An 18,938-nucleotide genomic window follows, 5' to 3' on the forward strand; every position below is an offset into this window, starting at 1 on the left:
CCAGTTGTGGCCTTACCAGTGTTTTATACAGTTCCATCATAACCTCCCTGCTCTTGTATTCTATGCCTTGGCTAATAAAGGCAAGTTTCCATATGTCTTCTTAACCACCTTATCTACCTGCCCTGCTACCTTCAGGGATCTGTGGATATGCACACCAAGGTTCCTCTGATCTTTAGTACTTTCCAGGGTCCTACCATTCATAGTGTAATCCCTTGTCTTGTTAGCCCTCCCCAAGAGCATTACCTCACACTTTTCCAGGTTGAATTCCATTTGCCACTGCTCTGCCCACCTGACCTGTCCATTGATATCCTCCTGCAGTTTACCGCTATCCTCCTCACTATTTACCACCCTGGCAATTTTCATGTTACCCGCGAACTTCTTGATCATACTCCCTACATTTAAGTCAAAATCATTTATGTACACCACAAACAGCAAGGGCCCCAGCACCGAACCCTACGGAACCCCAGTGGAAACAGGCTTCCAGTCACAGAAACATCCCTCTACCATTGCCCTCTGCTTCCTGCCTCTCAGCTTATTTTGGATCCAACCTGCCACTTTGCCTTGGATCCCATGGGCTCTTAGTTTCTTGACCAATCTGCCATAAGGGACCTTATCAAAAGCCTTGCTAAAGTCCACATCAAATGCATTAGCCTCACCAGCACTCCTGGTTACCTCCTCAAAAAATTCAATTAAATTTGTCAAACACAACCTTCCCTTAACAAATCCATGCTGACTATCCCAGTTAATTTCCAATATTCTGTCCCTCAGAATTATTTCCAGTAACTTCCCCACCACTGAGGTTAGACTGACTGGCCTGTAATTTCCTGGTCTATCCCTTCCTCCCTTTTTTAATAATGGGACAATGTTAGCAGTGTCCAGTCCTCTAGCACCTCACCTGTGGCCAGAGAGGATTTGAAAATTACTGCCAGAGACGCTGATATTTCTTCCCTTCCCTCCCTCAACAGCCTGGGATACATCTCATCCAGGCCTGAGGATTTATCCACTTTTAAGGCTGCTAAACCCGCTAATACCTCCTCTCTCTCTGTTAATTTCCTCTAATATTTCACAGTCCTCCACCTTGATGTCTATACCTGCATCGCCCTTTTCCATTGTGAAGACTGACGCAAAGTATTCATTGAGGACTGTATCCACATCTTCTGGGTCCACACACACATTACCTCTATGGTCCCTAATTGGCCCTGCTCTTTCCCTAGTTATTCTCTTGCTCTTTATATATTTAAAAAACCCTTTTGGGTTTTCCTTTATTCTACCCACCAATGCTTTCTCATGCACTCTCTGAGCTTTCCTAATTTCCTTTTTAAGTTCCCCTCTGCACTTTTTATACTGACTGACTGACCAAGTCATAATTCACTGACCACAGTCTATAATGTACTGATGAATGTCTATATTTGACTGACCACAGTCCATAATTCACTGATCAGAGTCTAGAATTCACTGACCACAGTCCATAATTAGCTGACCGGTGTCTATAATTAACTTACCACAGTGTCGCTCATCTGAACCATCCAGACAGTCCAAATTCCCATCACAGACTGCAGCCATATCTACACAATCAGATGATTCACACTTGAACTGGTCGTGGAGGCAGAGAACTCGGAGGAATGGGGGTAACTCATCCCAGGGCAGGGGTGAATGATCTGTGGGGCCTAGAGACAGGAGGATTGATTAGAGAGAGGATCAGAAAGAGAGAGAGAGGGAGGGTCCGAGTTAGAGAGATGGAGGGTCAGTGTTAGAGAGAAAGAGGGAGGGTCAGAGAGAGGGGGGGGGGGTCAGAGAGAGGGGGGGTTCAGAGAGAGAGAGGTGGGGTCGGAGAGAGAGAGGTGGGATCAGAGAGGGAAGGAGGTCAGAGAGAGAGAGGGGAGGTCAGAGAGAGAGAGGGGAGGTCAGAGAAAGAGAGGGTAGGTCAGAGAGAGAGGGGAGGTCAGAGAGAGAGGGGAGGTCAGAGAGAGAGAGAGGGGAGGTCAGAGAGAGGGAGAGGGAAGGTCAGAGAGAGAGAGAGGGGAGGTCAGAGAGAGAGGGGAGGTCAGAGAGAGAGGGGAGGTCAGAGAGAGAGAGGGGAGGTCAGAGAAAGAGAGGGTAGGTCAGAGAGAGAGGGGAGGTCAGAGAGAGGGAGAGGGGAGGTCAGAGAGAGAGAGAGGGGAGGTCAGAGAGAGGGAGAGGGAAGGTCAGAGAGAGAGAGAGGGGAGGTCAGAGAGAGAGAGAGGGGAGGTTAGAGAGGGGGAGTCAGAGAGAGGGGTGTCAGAGAGAGGGGGGGTCAGAGGGGGTTTCAGAGAGAGAGAGAGAGGGAGGGTCAGAGAGAAAGAGGGGGTCAGAGAGAGAGAAAGGGGGACAGGGAGAGAAAGTCAGAGAGAGAGAGAAAGATTCAGAGAGAGATCAGAGAAAAAATGAGACAGGGAGGTGGAGGGACAGGGAGAAAGGCAGAAAGACAGAATCATAGAATGGTTACAGCACAAAAGGAGACAGTTCAGCCCTCAGTATCCAGGCTGACTCTCTGCAAGAGCAACTCAACTAATTTCACTCACATGCCTCTGCAGTCGAACCGTCTGGCACACAGACTGAGTGTAGTGTCACCCACACAGTGATATAAGAAAGCCCATGACCTAGACCCAGGGGTCAGTGTGCTGCTGAGCAGAGACATGTGTAGATCTAAGCATGGATACAACTCCTAGCTTGTATCTATCACTCTACATGTGTAAATAGTTGTAGTTGTTAATTAAGAATTACAGTTAACCTGCAGAAGACTATAATGACTTCTTTAAGACATGCCAAACTGTAACTAACACCACACAACTTGATGACAGCAGAGGGATAAAAATCCAGAGCCTCGCTAAAATGCAGAGACAAACCAAAATGCTGGAAGACGGAAAAAACTCAGCAAAGCAGCCTGATCTCAGGAGAAGCTCCAGGAGCAGAGACACAGAACAAAAATCATCAAGATAAAGCTCCAGAGAAAGGCTCGGAAGCTGAAGGCAAAAACTTAAAATTCCTTTTTGCAGCAGAAGCCTCGACTGAATGCCCTTTGGAAGTCCAGCTTCAGAGTGCAGAGTTAACAGGACTTGCAAGAGTGAGCTCAATCTGTTCAAATCCCAGGCTGCAATGAGCCCTGAGAACTCTTTAAAGTAATTCAGTGTCAAAAGTGCCATTTGAAAGAAACTGTTGCTAAAATTGATCCCCAAGCCGGAACCTGAACATGTGGCTCATCCAAAAACAAAGAGAAAGGATTAGCTATATATTTTGGGAATGTTGTGATTGGCCAGCATAGGGAGGCATTGGCTTTGTCACTATTGTCACTGGACTAGTAATCCAGAGACCCAGGGGAATGCTCTGAGGACCTGGGTTCAAATCCAGCCACAGCAGATGGTGAAAAATGATTCTGATAAAAATCTGGAATTAAAAGTCTGATGTTGACCATGAAACTATTGTCGATTGTTGTAAAAACCCATCTGGTTCTCTAATAGGGTGAGAAAAACAAACCCAAGACCAGAGGGGAGAGGCCAGCGAGAGTGGTATAAAAGGGCGTGAGAAACAGACCCGAGACCAGAGAGGGGAGGCGTACCCTTAGAACCTTCAGGCTGTGGAGTTCGAAGTGACAGCACGATTCAAAAAGTGATGCAACGCAGGGGAGGCAGCTGATTGGTACATATGGTTAGGTGAGTACTTCTACTTCTACTTTTTCTACTAATTAAACTGCTGCAGACCATTAGTTTAAACAAAATAAGATGAGGACTTAGGATTGTAGTGGGAGTGTTTGAAGTGGAATAAGGCCCCAAGTGAAGTTAGTACTCTTTAAAGGGGGCAATTAATTAGCTTAATCTAAAGGGAAGTTGTGGCAGCAGAGCTCACACCTGTGGTATGCTCATCCTGCACCATGTGGGAAGTCATGGGCACTTCCAGCATCCCTGGCGAACATATATGTAGGAAGTGTGTCCAGCTACAGCTACTGGCTAACCACATTTCAGAGCTGGAGCTGCGGGTGGATTCATTGTGGAGCATCCACAATGCTGAGATTATTGTGGACAGCACATTCAGTGAGGTGGTCACACTGCAGATAAAGACTGAACAGGCAGAAAGGGGATGGGTGACCACCAGGCAGAGTAGAGGAAGGAAGGTAGTACAGGAGTCCCTGTGGCCGTCCCTCTCTCTAACAGATATACCGTTTTAGGTGCTGTTGTGGGAGATGACTTCTCGGGGAAAGCAGCAGGAGCCAAGTCCAAACAGGACGGGTTGTATCTAGGCAGGACCAGGACCAATGTCCTCAGGGGGATGTTTGCTAGTGCAGTCGGGGAGGGTTTAAACTAGAATGGCAGGGGAATGGGACCTTGAACAGGGAGACAGAGGAGGGGGAAACAAGGATAGAAACAAAAGACAGAAAAGTAAGAAGCCAAAGTGGAAGGCAAAAAAAAGGGGGTAAATCACAATTGGGGTCTTAGTGCAAAATAAAGCTAAAATGACTTAACAAGGTTAAAAAGACAAGTCTAAAGACATTGTGTCTTAATGCATGGAGCATTTGCAATAAAGTAGATGAATTAACAACACAAATAGATATAAACGGTTATGATATAGTTGCAATTACAGAGACATGGCTGCAGGGTGATCAAGGGTGGGAACTGAACATCTAGGGGCATTCAGTATTTAGGAAGGACAGACAAATAGGGAAAGGAGGTGGGGTAGCTCTGTTAGTAAAGGAGGAAATCAATGCAATAGTGAGGAAGGATATTGGCTCGGAAAATCATGATGTGGGATCTGGCTAGGTGGAGATAAGAAACACCAAGGGGCAGGAAATGTTGGTGTGGGTTGTCTATAGGCCCCCAAACAGTAATGGAGATGTAAGGGAGGGCATTAAACAGGAAATTAGAGATGCATGCAATAAGGGTACAACTGTAATCATGAGTAACTTTAATCTACATATAGATTTGACAAATCAAACTAGCAATAATACTGTGGAGGAGGATTTCCTGGAGTGTGTACATGATGGTTTTTTAGACCAGTACATTGAGGAGCCAACCAGAGAGCAGGCTATCCTAGACTGGGCAATGTGCATTGAGAAAGGATTAATTAACAATCTTGTTGTGCGGGGCAATCTTGTTGGAGAAGAGCGACCATAAAATGACAGAATTGCCCATTAAGATGGAGAGTGAATAAATTGAATCTGAAACTAGGATCCTGAATCTAAATAAAGGGAACTACGAGGGTATGAGGTACAAGTTGGTAATGATGGATTGGGAAACCTTAGTGAAAGGGTTGACAGTGGATAGGCAATGGCTAATATTTAAGGACCGTATGAATGAATTACAACAATTATTCATTCCTGTCTGGCACAAAAATAAAACAGGAAAGGTGGCTCAACCATGGATTACTAAAGAAATTAGGGATAGTATTAGATCCAAAGAGGAGACTTATAAAATTGCCAGAAAAAGCAGCAAGCCTGAGGATTGGGAACAGTTTAGAATTCAGCAAAAGTGGACAAAAAGATTGATCAAGAAGAGGAAAATGGCGTATGAGAGTAAACTTGCAGGGAACATAAAAACTGACTGTAAAAGATTCTTTAAATATGTGAAGAGAAAAAGATTAGTGAAGACAAATGTAGGTCCCTTACAGTAAGAAACAGGGGAAATTATAATGGGGAAAAAATAAATGGCAGAAGAATTGAACACATATTTTGATTCTGTCTTCACAAAAAAGAACACAAATAATTTCCCAGAGCCAAGGGTCTAGTGAGAGGGAGGAATTGAAAAAAAATCAGTATTAGTAAAAAAATGGTGCTAGAGAAATTAATGGGGTTAAAGGCTGAAAAATCCCCAGGGCCTGATAATCTACATCCCAGAGTACTAAAGGAAGTGGCCCTGGAAATATTAGATGCATTGGTGGTCATCTTCCAAAATTCTACAAACTCTGGAGCAGTTCCTACAGATTGGAGGGTGGCAAATGTAACCCCACTATTTAAAAAAAGGAGGGAGGGAAAATAAGAGGACTACAGGCAGTGTAAATTGTTGTTTTTCCCCTTTATTGGTATTCTTGCAGTGCCCTGATGAGTGTAAGATGAAAAGCTTTGAAATCTCTCTTTTTTCAACAATACATCCTGATCCATAACCAATAACCTCAACAGCCTTCTTCCCATAATCCTGCACATTTCTAGTAAGATGGGCAGAAAGTGGCAAATGGAATTGAGCCTAGAGAAGTGAGATGTGAAGCATTTGGAGAGGTCAAACCAGGCAAAGGAATACACAATAAATGGGAGGATACTGAGAGATGTAGAGGTAGTGAGGAACCTTGGAGTGAATGTCCACAGATCCCTGCAGGTAACAGGACAGCTCGATAAGGTGGTATAGAAGGAATATGGAATCCTTTCATTTATTAGCAGAGACATAGAATATAAGAGCTGGGAGGTTGTGCTGGAAATGTATAAAACGCTGGTTAGGCCACAGCTTGAGTATTGTCTGAAGTTCTGGTTATAGAAAGGATGTAGTTACACTAGAGAGGATACAGAGGAGATTTATGAGGATGTTGCCACCCAGAACTGGAAAATTGCAGCTATGAGGATTGGATAGGCTGGGGTTGTTCTCCTTGGAACAGAGCAGGCTGAGGGGAGATTTGATTGAGATGTACAGGGGCCTGGATAGGGTGGACCAAGAATGCTGGATTCTCCCCTTGCAGTGCAGCTCTGAGCAGATGTCCTTTCCCTGGCACCGGATAGGTAACAGCTGTTTCGACCCTCGCTCTTTGTTGCAGAGAACAGTGTCAATCCCCCTCACTGTACTGTCCTCTAGTACAACTACATTCCTCTTAGCTACTCCCACTTGAATGGCTTCCTGTATCACGGTGCCATGGTCAGTTTGCTCATCCTCCCTGCAGCCCCCACTCTCCACCAGGGCCACTCAGCTCCTGACCTCATTACAGCCTTGGTTCAAACATGAACAAAAGATCTGAACTCCCGAGGTGAGGTGAGAGTGACTGCCCTTGACACCGAGGCAGCATTTGACTGAGTGTGGCATCAAGGAGCCCGAGCAAAACTGGAGTCAGTGGGAATCAGGGGGAAAACTCTCCGCTGGTTGGAGTCATACCGAGCACAAAGGAAGATGGTTGTGGTTGTTGGAGGTCAGTCATCTCAGCTCCAGGACATCACTGCAGGAGTTCTTCAGGGTAGTGTCCTCGGCCCAACCATCTTCAGCTGCTCCAACAATGACCGTCCTTCCATCATAAGGTCAGAGGTCTACAGCACAGAAAAAGGCCCTTCGGCCCATTGAGTCTGCACCAGTCAAACAAGTACCTAACTATTCTAATCCCATTTTCCAGCACTAGGCCCATAACCTTGTATACCATGGCATCACAAGTGCACATCCAAATACTTCTTAAATGTTATGAGGGTTTCTGCCTCTACCACCCTTTCAGGCAGTGAGTTCCAGATTCCCACCACCCTCTGGGTGAAAAAATTCTCCCTCACATCCCCTCTGAACCTCCGGCCTCCTGCCTTAAATCTATGATCCCTGGTTATTGAACCCTCTACCATGGGGAAAGTTCCTTCCTGTCTACCTTATCCATGCCCTTCATAATTTTATACACCTCAATCATGTCCCCCCTCAATCTCCTCTGCTCCAGGGAAAATAACGACAGTCAGTCCAATCTCTCCTCATAACTAAAACTCTCCAGCCCAGGTAACATCCTGGTAAATCCGTAATCTAAGGCTATCCTCCTCACTATTCACCACCCAAGCAATTTTTATGTTATCCGCAAACTGACTGATCAGCCCTCCTGCATTAAAGTCTAAATCATTTATATATACCACAAACAGCAAGGGACCCAACACTGATCCCTGTGGAACCCCACTGGACACAGACATCCAGTCACAAAAACACCCCTCGACCATCACCCTCTGCTTCCTGCCACTCAGCTAATCCTGGATCCAATTTGTCAAATTGCCTTGGATCCCATGGGCTCTTACCTTCATTATCAGTCTCCCTTGTGGGACCTTATCAAAAGCCTTGCTGAAGTCCAAGTAGACTACTTCAAATGCATTGCCCTCATCTACACATCTGGTCACCTCTTCGAAAAATTCAATCAAATTGGTCAGACATGACCTCCCCTTAACAAAACCATGCTGACTGTCCTTGATTAATCCCTGCCTCTCCAAGTGTAGATTAATTCTGTCCCTCAGAGTTGCTCCCAATAGTTTCCTCACCACTAAGGTTAGACTGAATAGCCTGTGGATCCCTGGTTTATCCCTCCCTCCCTTCTTGAATGACTGTACCACATTGGCTGTCTTCCAGTCCTCTGGTACCTCTCCTGTAGCCAGAGAGGTATTTAAAATTATTGCCAGAGCCCCTGCTATCTCCTCCTTTGCCTCATTCAACAGCCTGGGATACATTTCATCCGGGCCTGGAGATTTATCTACATTTAAGCCTGCCAGACCACTTAGAACCTCCTCCCTTTCTATGCTAATTTCTTTCATTATATCACAGTCCTTCTGCCTGATTTCCATACCCAGGTCATCCCTCTGACTCATGAACACCGACGCACAGTATTCATTTAGAACCGTACCTATGTCTTCCGGCTACACACACAAATTACCACCATGGTCCTTAATGGGCCCTACTCTTTCCCTAGTTATCCTCTTACTCATAATGTACTTGTCAAATAACTTTATATTTTCCTTTATTTTACCTGCCAATGTTTTTTCATGCCCCCTTTTTGCTCTCCTAATTTCCTTTCTAAGATGCCCCCTGCACATTCTAACCTCCGCTAGGGCTTCCCTTGTTTTGAGCCCTCTGTATCTGCCATAAGCCTCCCCTTTTCTCTTTATGCAATCCTGTATATCCCTTGACATCCAGGGTTCCCTGGATTTGTTGGTCCCATCCTTTATCCTTACTGGAATATGTTGGCCCTGTACTCTCCCCATTTCCTTCTTGAATAAGTCCCACTGCTCTGACGTAGATTTACCTAAAAGTAGCTGCTCCCAGTCCACTCTGGCCAAATCATATCTGATCTTATTAAAATCGGCCTTCCCCCAATTTAGAACTCTGATTTCTGGCCCCTCCTTGTCCTTTTCCATAACAACCTTGAATCTAATGGAGTTATGATCACTATCTGCAACATGCTCCCCCACCGATACCTCTATCACTTGCCTGGCTTCATTCCCTAAAATTAAGTCCAGGACAACCCTCTCTCTTGTACTGGCTTAAAAAGCTCTCCTGGATGCGTTTTAAGAATTCCGCTCCCTCTAAACCTATCACACTATGACTAACCCAGTTAATGTTGGGGAAGTTGAAATCCCCCACTATTACTACTCTATTATTTTTACACTTCTCTGAAATTTGCCTACATATCTCCTCTTCTATTTCTCTCTGACAATTTGGGGGCCTATAGTACACTGCCAGCAATGTGATTGCTCTTTATTTGCTTTTCAGTTCTACCCATTTGGCTTCATTTGAGGAGCCTAAGATGTCATCCCTCCTTACTGCTGTAATTGATTCCTTGATCAATATTGCGATACCCCCTCCTCTTTCACCTCCTTCCCTGTCTCGCCTGAAGACCCAATAGCCTGGAATATTTAGCTGCCAATCCTGCCCCTCTCTCAACCATGTCTCTGTGACAGCAATGACATCATACTTCCAGGTGTTAATTTGTGCCCTCAACTCATCTGCTTATTCGTCAGACTCCTTGCATTAAAATAAATACCATCCAACATTTCCAAACTCCCTTGTGCCTTAACTGACCTATATTTTCTATGCCTTCCAGACTCACTTGCTCTCTCTTCTAATTTTTGCTGTATATCTTCCCCTGCTGAACCTCCTCTCAGTAACCCATCCCCCTGCCAAGTTAGTTTAAACCCTCCCCAACAGCATTAGCAAATATCTCCGCAAGGATGTTGGTCCCATTCCGGTTCCGGTGCAACCCGTCTGCCTTATACAGGTCCTCCTGCCCCCAGAAACGGTCCCAATGTCCCAGGAATCTAAAGTCCTCTCTCCTGCACCAGCTCTCAGCCACACATTCATCTGGACTAACCTCCTATTTCTATACTCACTAGCACGTGGCACCAGAAGTAATCCAGAGATTACTACCTTTGAGGTCCTGTTTTTTAATCTGTTTCCTATCTCCCTAAATTCTGCTTGCAGGACCTCATCCCACTTTCTACCTATGTTGTTAGTACCAATATGCACCACGACCTCTGTCTGTTTGCCCTCCCCCTTTAGAATATCCTGCAGCCAGTTCAGTGACATCCTTGACCCTGGCACCAGGGAGGCAACAAACCATCCTGGAGTCAGATCTACGGCCGCAGAAGGGTCTGTCTGTTCCCCTTACTATCGAGTCTCCTACCACTATTGCTCTTCCCCTCTTTTTCCTCCCCCCCCCGTACAGCTGAGCCACTCTCAGTGCCATGAGCGTGGCTGCTCTCCCCAGAGGAACCATCACTCTCACCATTTTCCAACCCAGTAAAATAGTTTTCGAGTGAGATGCACCCTGGGGATTTCCTGACTACCTGCCTGACACCTTTCTTCTGACTGGTGGTCACCCATTTGTCTGCACCTCCGTAAGCTGTGGTGTGACTACGTCAGAAAATGAGGTTATCCACAAAACTCTCCGCCTCACGGATGCACCTCAGTGCCTCCAGCGGCCTCTCAAGCTCCACAACCCGTAGCTCAGGTAGCTGCAGCTGGTGGCACTTCCTGCACACGTGGCCGGTCAGAGCGCAAGGAGTGTCTAGGACTTCCCACATGTTGCAGGCGGTGCATAACATGGGACTGAGCTGCCCTGCCATACCTCTAGTTGAAAAAAAACCCTTACTTAAATTTAAATATAGTACAAAAAGTTAAATTTTTTATATACTTTAAATTAAAACTAGAACTCTTACCTTTCTCTAGCTTAATCTATTTTAAAGTGGAGAAAAACTGGGAAAAAAAACCTGGAGAAAAACACTTACCCACTACTCACCAATTCACTCTCACCTTCGTGCTGTCGTCACCTTTTGAAGCTTCCCCATACTCGCACGGGTTCCAATCTCTCCACCGCTCTCTCGCTGTCTTGTGATGTCACTCTTATTATTTTCAACATGAACTGACTAGAGGACACTCTTCCCAGACTGCTTCACCGCGATGCTGACTCCAGGACACGTTTCCCAGACTCAGAAGGTCAGAAGTGGGGATGTTCACTGATGATTGCACAATGTTCAGCACCATTTGCGACTCCTCAGATACTGAAGCAGTCCATGTCCAAATGCAGCAAGACCTGGACAATGCCGAGGCTTGGACTGACAAGTGGCAAGTAACATTCACACCACACAAGTGTCAGGTAATGACCACCTTCAACAAGAGAGTGTATAGCCATCACCCCTTGATGTTCAGTGGCTTTACCATCACTGAATCCTCCATTATCAACATCCTGGGGGTAACCTTTGACCAGAAACTGAACTGGACTAGCCATATAAATACTGTGGCTACAAGAGCAGGTCAGATGCTGGGAATCGTGAGATGAGTAACTCACCTCCTGAATCCCCAAAGCCTGTCCACCATTTACAAGGCACAAGTCAGGAGTTTGATGGAATACTCCCCACTCACCTAGATCAGCGCAGCTCCCACAACACTCAAGAAGCTCAACACCATCCAGGACAAAGCAGCCCGCTTGATCAGCACCATATCAACAAACATTCACTCCCTCCACCACCGACACACAGTAGCAGCAGTGTGTACCATCTATAAGATGCACTGCAGGAATTCACCAAGGCTCCTTCGACAGCACCTTCCAAACCCATGACTGCTACCATATCGAAGGACAAGGGCAGCAGATAGATGGGAACACCACCACATGGAAGTTCCCCTCCAATTCACTCACCATCCTGACTTGGAAATATATCACTATTCCTTCACTGTCACTGGGTCAAAATCCTGGAACTCCCTCCCTAACGGCGCTGTGGGTGTACCTACACCACATGGACTGCAGCGGCTCAAGAAGGCAGCTCACCACCACCTTCTCAAGGGCAACTAGGGATGGGTAATAAATACTGGCCCAGCCAGCGATGCGCACATGTCATAAATGATTAATTTTAAAAAGTCTGTGCAGGTTGCAAGAACCTCGAATCTGTTGGACAATAGCAGGGGCTAAGTCTCCTCCACTTCCACGTTCTTGATCCCTTTATCTGCCTCACTCACAGTCACATTGCCCTTTGAATTAATGGAGCCTGGTGTTGTGAAGGTGTATTTGAAATTTAACACTGTACTTTCAAATGATGTCACCAAGTAGATGAGAAACAGGAGGGGGGGATGCAAGGGAGCTAAAAGTTTGGGAGCCAGAAGAGAAACCATTGCTGGTTATTCTCTGGCCATGGTTAGATAGATAAGACTGGAACCAGGTTAGAGCAGTTCCAGACAGAGGGACGACAGGTGAGAGAGCTGGAGGAAGATGGGGTGGTCAACGTGTGAAAGGCTGCAAACAGGTCAAGAAGGATGAGGAGGGAAAGTTTACCTGGGGAACAGTCACTGAGGATGTCAGTGGTGACTTTGCTAAGAGTTGTTCAGTAATGTAGCAGGGGCAGAAACCTGATTGGAGGGATTCTAACATGGAGTTCCAGGAGAGAGGGGCATGGATTTGGGAGGTGACACATGTTCAAGGACTTTGGAGAAAGATTAAAAGGGTGTCAAAGGGAAGGGCAGGTCTGATTTGGGATAACGTGGAGACAGAGGACATTGTTGAGATACTAAATAAATATTTAGCATCTGGCTTGACAAGGAAGACGATGCTTCCAAAATCAGTGAAAGAGAAGGTTCAGATGGGGTGGAGGCTGATAAAGAGATTGTATTCGATGGGCTGCCAACACTTAACGTTGATAAATCACCAGGACCAGATGAGATGCATCCATGGACACTGTGGGAAGTGAGAGTGGAAATTGCGGGGCACTGGCCATCATTTTTCAGTCTTCCTTAGACACAGGGATGGTGCCAGAGGATGGAAGATTTAAAAACATACACCTTTGAACAAGGGTTTAACAAGAGTAAACCCAGCAACAACAGGTCAATCAGTTGAACCTTGGTGGTTGGAAAGCTTTCCAAAACAATAACATGGGGACAAAATTAACAATCACTAGAGAAAATGTGGACTGATTAACAAAAGCCAATAAGTATTTGTTGAAGGCAAATCATAGTCCTGGAATCATTTACAGTACAGGAGGAGGCTTTTTGGCCCATTGAGTACATGTCAACTCTCCACAGAGCAATCCAGTTGCATCACTCCTCCGCTCAATCCCTGGAAGAACCCTGGAAGTCTCTTTCAATCAAATTCCCAACCAAAACGCTCATGAAATCATGAATTGTTTCTGCTTCCACCACCCTGGTGGTCACGGGTTTCAGTACCAGCTCAGCCTTCGAAGCTTTTCCCTCATCAGTAAATACACAAGAATGTCAAATTTCAAACAATTATACTACAGGAGAAAAGGGGGCTGATTGGTCATCTCCGATTGGCCCAAGACGTTGTCATGGAGAAAGCAATGGGGAAGGTTAACTCCCCAAGCTCCAGGTAATTCACAAACAGTGCGAGGATTGAACATATTCCCAGAGTTTTTTATTCAGTAAATGCACTCACTGACAGTCCGGTGGAGACAGATTCAAGTATGGCCTTCAAAAGAGAATTGGATTTTTTTTATTCATTCGCGGGATGTGGGCTTCACTGGCTGGACCAGCATTTATTGCCCTTGAGAAGGTGGTGGTGAGCTGCCGTCTTGAACGCTGCAGTCCATGTGGTGTAGGTACACCCACAGTGCTGTTAGGGAGGGAGTTCCAGGATTTTTACCCAGCGACAGTGAAGGAACGGTGATATATTTCCAAGTCAGGCTGGTGAGCAACTTGGAGGGGAACTTCCAGGTGGTGGTGTTTCCATCTATCTGCTGCCCTTGTCCTTCTAGATGGTAGTGATCACGGGTTTGAAAGGTGCTATCAAAGGAGTCTTGCTGAGTTGCTGCAGTGCATCTTGTAGATGGTACACACTGCTGCTACTGTGCGTCGGTGGTGCAAGGGGCACTGATCAAGTGGGCTACTTTGGCCTGGATGGTGTCGAACTTTTGAATGTTGTTGGAGCAGTTATTGACCATGGGGTGTTCAACATGGCAAGGCCATTGAAAGTCAAGGGGCAATGATTAGATTCTTTCTTGTTGGAGATGGTCATTGCCTGGCACTTGTGTGGTACAAATGTTCCTTGCCCTGGTGGAACCCAAAATGAGCATTAGTGAACAGATCTCTGCTAAATAAGTGCCACAGTCATGTTTTGTAGCTTCACCAGGTTGACACCTCATTTGTAGGAATGCCTGGTGCTGCTCCTGCCATGCCCTCCTGCACTCTTCATTGAACCAGGGTTGATCCCTTGGCTTCATGGTAATGGTAGAGTGGGGGATATGCCGGGCCATGAGGTTACAGATTGTGGTTAAGTAAAATTCTGCTTCTGCTGATGGCCCACAGCACCTCATGGATGCCCAGTCTTGAGTTGTTAGATCTGTTCCAAATCTATCCCAGTTAGCACAGGGGTAGTGCCACACAACACGATGGAGGGTATCCTCAATGTGAAAGTGGGACTTCGTCTCCACAAGGACTGAACAATGGTCACTCCTATTGATACTGTCATGGACAGATGCAAGTGTGGCAGGAAGGTTAGCGAGGATGGAGATTGGCAAGGACGGTAGATTGGCGAGAATGGATGTTGGCGAGAATGTTAGATTGGCAAGAACGGATGTTGGCGAGGACAGATGTTGGTGAGGATGGTACATTGGCGAGGACAGTAGATTGGCGAGGATGGTACATTGGCGAGGATGGGAATTGGTGAAGACGGTAGATTGGTGAGGACAGCAGATTGGTGAGGATGGGAATTGGCGAGGATGGGAATTGGCGAGGATGGGAATTGGCGAGGATGGGAATTGGCGAAGACGGTAGATTGGTGAGGACAGTAGATTGGTGAGGATTGGCGAGGATGGTAGATTGTCGAGGATGGGAATTGTTGAAGACGGTAGATTGGCAACGATGGGAATTGGTGAGGATGGAGTTCGGCAAGGACGAGATCAAGTAGGCTATGCCCTCCTTACCTGAAGGGAAAAAATGTGAAGGACGGCAGGGTAAAGGCAGTAGATTGGTGAGCTGCTCTTGCAGAGACATGGCTTGGACAGAATGGACCCAATGGCCTTGCTGTTCTCAAACCATTTCAGCAGTCGAATGTTGGAAAATGTGAAATACCAACATTGAAATGAAAAAGAATAGAACAATATAATTTCTAAATGGTTAAAAGCTTAGAAACTGTGGAGGTCCAAAGAGACCTCATGGGATGCAGGTAAACAGATAAAGTGTCATGAACAGGTACAGAAAATAATTTGAAAAGCAATTAGAACCACACTTTGTATCACAGAATCACAGAATTGTTACAGTTCAGGAGGCGGCCATTTGGCCCATCATGTCTACTCTGGGCCTCCAATGAGCAACTCACCTGATGCCATTCCCCCACCCACTCCCCGTACCCCTGCACATTCTTCCTCTTCAGATAACAGTCTAATTCCCTATTGAATGCTTCAATTGACCCTGCCCCCTCCACACTCTCAGGCAGTGCATTCCAGACCCTAACCACTCGCTGTGTGAAAAAAATTCCCCTCATTTCACTATTGCTTCTTTTACTAATTACTTTAAATTTGTACCATCTCATTCTTGATCCTTTTACAAATGGGAACAGTTTCTCCCTATTAACTCTGTCCAGACCCCTCATGATTTTGAATCCGTCTATCAAACTTCACTTCTCCAAGGAAAACATTCCCTACTTCTCCAATCTACCTTCATAAGTGAATTTTCTCATCTCTCTAATCATTCCCGTTAATCTTTTCCACAATCTCCCCATTACCTTCTCATCCTCCCTAAAGTGCGGCACCCAGAACTGAACACAATACTCCAGCTGAGGCCGAACCAAACCCTTATACAAGTTCAACGTAACCTCCCTGCTCCTGACTTGTGTCTTGCAGTTGGTGGACAGGCTTTGGGGAGTCAGGAGGTGAGTTATTCATCACAGGATTCCTAGCCTCATGTTGTTACTTCCCCTTTTAACTCCATGAGCTATAACTGTGCTCACAAGTCTGTTGTGTGGCACTGTATCCAATGTCTTTTGGAAGACCATGTACATCACATCAGCAGCATTACCCTCATCAACCTTCTCTGTTACCTCTTCAAAAAGCTCCAGCAAGTTAGTTAAATATAATTTTCCCTTAAGAAATCCCTGCTGGCTCTTCCTTAATTAACCCACATTTGTCCGTCACTATTCATTTTGTGCTGAATTATTGTTTCTAGAAGTTTCCCCACCACCAAAGTTAAACTGACTGGCCTGTAGTTGCTGAGCTTATCCTTACACCCTTTTTTAAATAAGAGTGGAATACTTGCAATCTCCAGTCCATATATAAAAGGGACTCGAATCCAGCGATCCAAAGACCTGCTCCTACACCTGGAGTTACTGCACCATGAATTAGGATATTAGCCTAAGGGTTCCAGGGAGAAATTCAACACAGACAAGGGTTCTATTCTCTGTCATTTAGAAGGCTTTGGTTGATTTGATCAAATTTTTTAACATATTAAGGGTAACTGACAGGGTCAAATGACAGAGCCTGTTGGGCCTGGATTTTTGCTCCTGAGGTAAGTGCATACAGTCGGGAAAAAGTGTTATGAGTGGCAGGATCTTTGTTCCAGGGTGGGCTGTGGGGTGGGGGTGGGGGTTGGGTGTCGGATAGAGTCAGGCCTGTTGGCTCAGGAAGCAGGTTGGAAACAGCCCTAGGGGCTGCTGATGTGTAGCGGGCTGTTTGAAACACCCACTACAGTTCATTGGGACTTCATCCCAGCTGTGTTTTTAAATTTTAGGCCTACGTCCCTCACACCCCCTCATCACCCACACTCTCCCGATGCCCTATCCATGCCCCATCCCTGCCAACCCATGCCCCATCCACTCATCTCCATGGCATCTAATAGACCCTATGCTAACTTAGTGACAACTCGTGCCCTCCACCCACCACCCTTTGCTCTTACCCCCTGCATGCCAACTCACCTGGTATCTATTATGGGCAGACCTCTGGAGCCACAGTGATATTAAATAAAATAAAGTTCTCAAGTATTATTACAGCCTTCGCTATATAAAAAAAACACTCATTCATAATAGCCCATTCAATACACTTAAATTCCCTCAAGCTCTTAATCCCTTATTTAAAAAAAACAAACACTCTATAGGGGTATGATATATGGGGAGCTCATGGGAGTATGGTGTGGCAATAGAGAATCAGCCATGATCAAATTGAATGCTGGACCAGGCTGGAAGGGCCAAATGACCTACTCTTGATCCTATTTTTTATGTTTCTATGTTTCTACTTGTGTTCATAAACCCACATCAAAGACAGGTGATCCTTTAATGACCTCTTTGAGCTGTCAATCAAACTGAACTTACACTGTGGCGGTAATAGGTTATGGAAGCAGTCAAACAGTCAAGCAGTAACAATGCTATAGTGATAGCCTTTAGGCTTATGTCAACAAACATCTATTGAAACCTCAAGCACAGGTTTTCTCGACTCACAGAGAGCAGGCAGGCTATTTTTCTTTCAAAATTTAAAGGGCTTGCCATTTAACTAACTGTTTTAATTCGACAGTTCTACCTATCTGCCATTCACATCTACTCTAAAAGAATTGTAACTCCCACACTGCAGGTTAAGGCACTCACTTCAGAGAGAGATGCGCTCTGTTTGAATTCAACAGTGAACTCAAATGACTCTGGCATGTTCAAGTTCAAATGTAACGGTATTACAGTTGAATAAAGGCAACTACAGAGGCATGAGAGAGGAGCTGGCCAGAATTGACAGCGAAGAGGGATAGAGTGAGCTCACAGCGAAGAGGGATAGAGTGAGCTCACAATGAAGAGGATAGAGTGAGCTCACAATGAAGAGGATAGAGTGAGCTCACAGCGAAGAGGGATAGAGTGAGCTCACAGCGAAGAGGGATAGAGTGAGCTCACAGCGAAGAGGGATAGAGTGAGCTCACAGCGAAGAGGGATAGAGTGAGCTCACAGCGAAGAAGGATAGAGTGAGCTCACAGCGAAGAGGGATAGAGTGAGCTCACAGCGAAGAGGGATAGAGTGAGCTCACAGCGAAGAGGGATAGAGTGAGCTCACAGCGAAGAGGGATAGAGTGAGCTCACAGTGAAGAGGATAGAGTGAGCTCACAGCGAAGAGGATAGAGTGAGCTCACAGCGAAGGCAAAATCTCATTGAACATTGGAACTAGTTTGAATGGACCCCAGTTTATCTGCTTCTCAGGAGATGGAGGGAGAGACAGGGATGGAAAGAGAGAGATTGTGGAGAAACGGGGTGGAGAGTGAAGGGGAGAGAGAGATGGAGAGAGAAACAGAGGGAAAGACTGAAGGGCAGTGCAGGAAGACTATACTGTGGTCTTACTTTGTGTAGAATGAGCTGCTGATAGCGTCTCCAGGTTGGGTCTTCGGGTGGTGAGTATTGTTGGTCCTGGAGGTTTGTGCTGTGTCGGGAACATGGGCTGACTCCAGGCAGGGCCACTGGTGGAGCTGGAATGCAAATCCCACATGGTTGGCGAGAGAATCGATTCTCTCCGTGGAGGAACTGTCCCTGAAATATAAGATCCTGAATATGTAAATGCACACAAAGATCAAAACATAACAAGAGGGTATCAAACAAAGAAAGCATGGGGAGCGTGCATCAGGTGCAGAGAGAGAGAGAGCACCGGGCACAGAGAGGTAGCTGGGTGCAGGGAATGAGCCCATCCAGCACAGAGAGCGGGTGTGCCGGGCACAGAGAGACCACACTGGGCGCAGACAGAGGGAGAGAGAGTGACCACTGGGTGTAGGGAGAGAAGGAGCGCCGGGCACAAAGAGAGACAGCTGGGCACAGGGAAGGAGTCCATCCAGCACA

The sequence above is a fragment of the Carcharodon carcharias genome, chromosome 6, assembly GCF_017639515.1.
Source record: "Carcharodon carcharias isolate sCarCar2 chromosome 6, sCarCar2.pri, whole genome shotgun sequence".
Lineage (NCBI taxonomy): Eukaryota > Metazoa > Chordata > Chondrichthyes > Lamniformes > Lamnidae > Carcharodon > Carcharodon carcharias.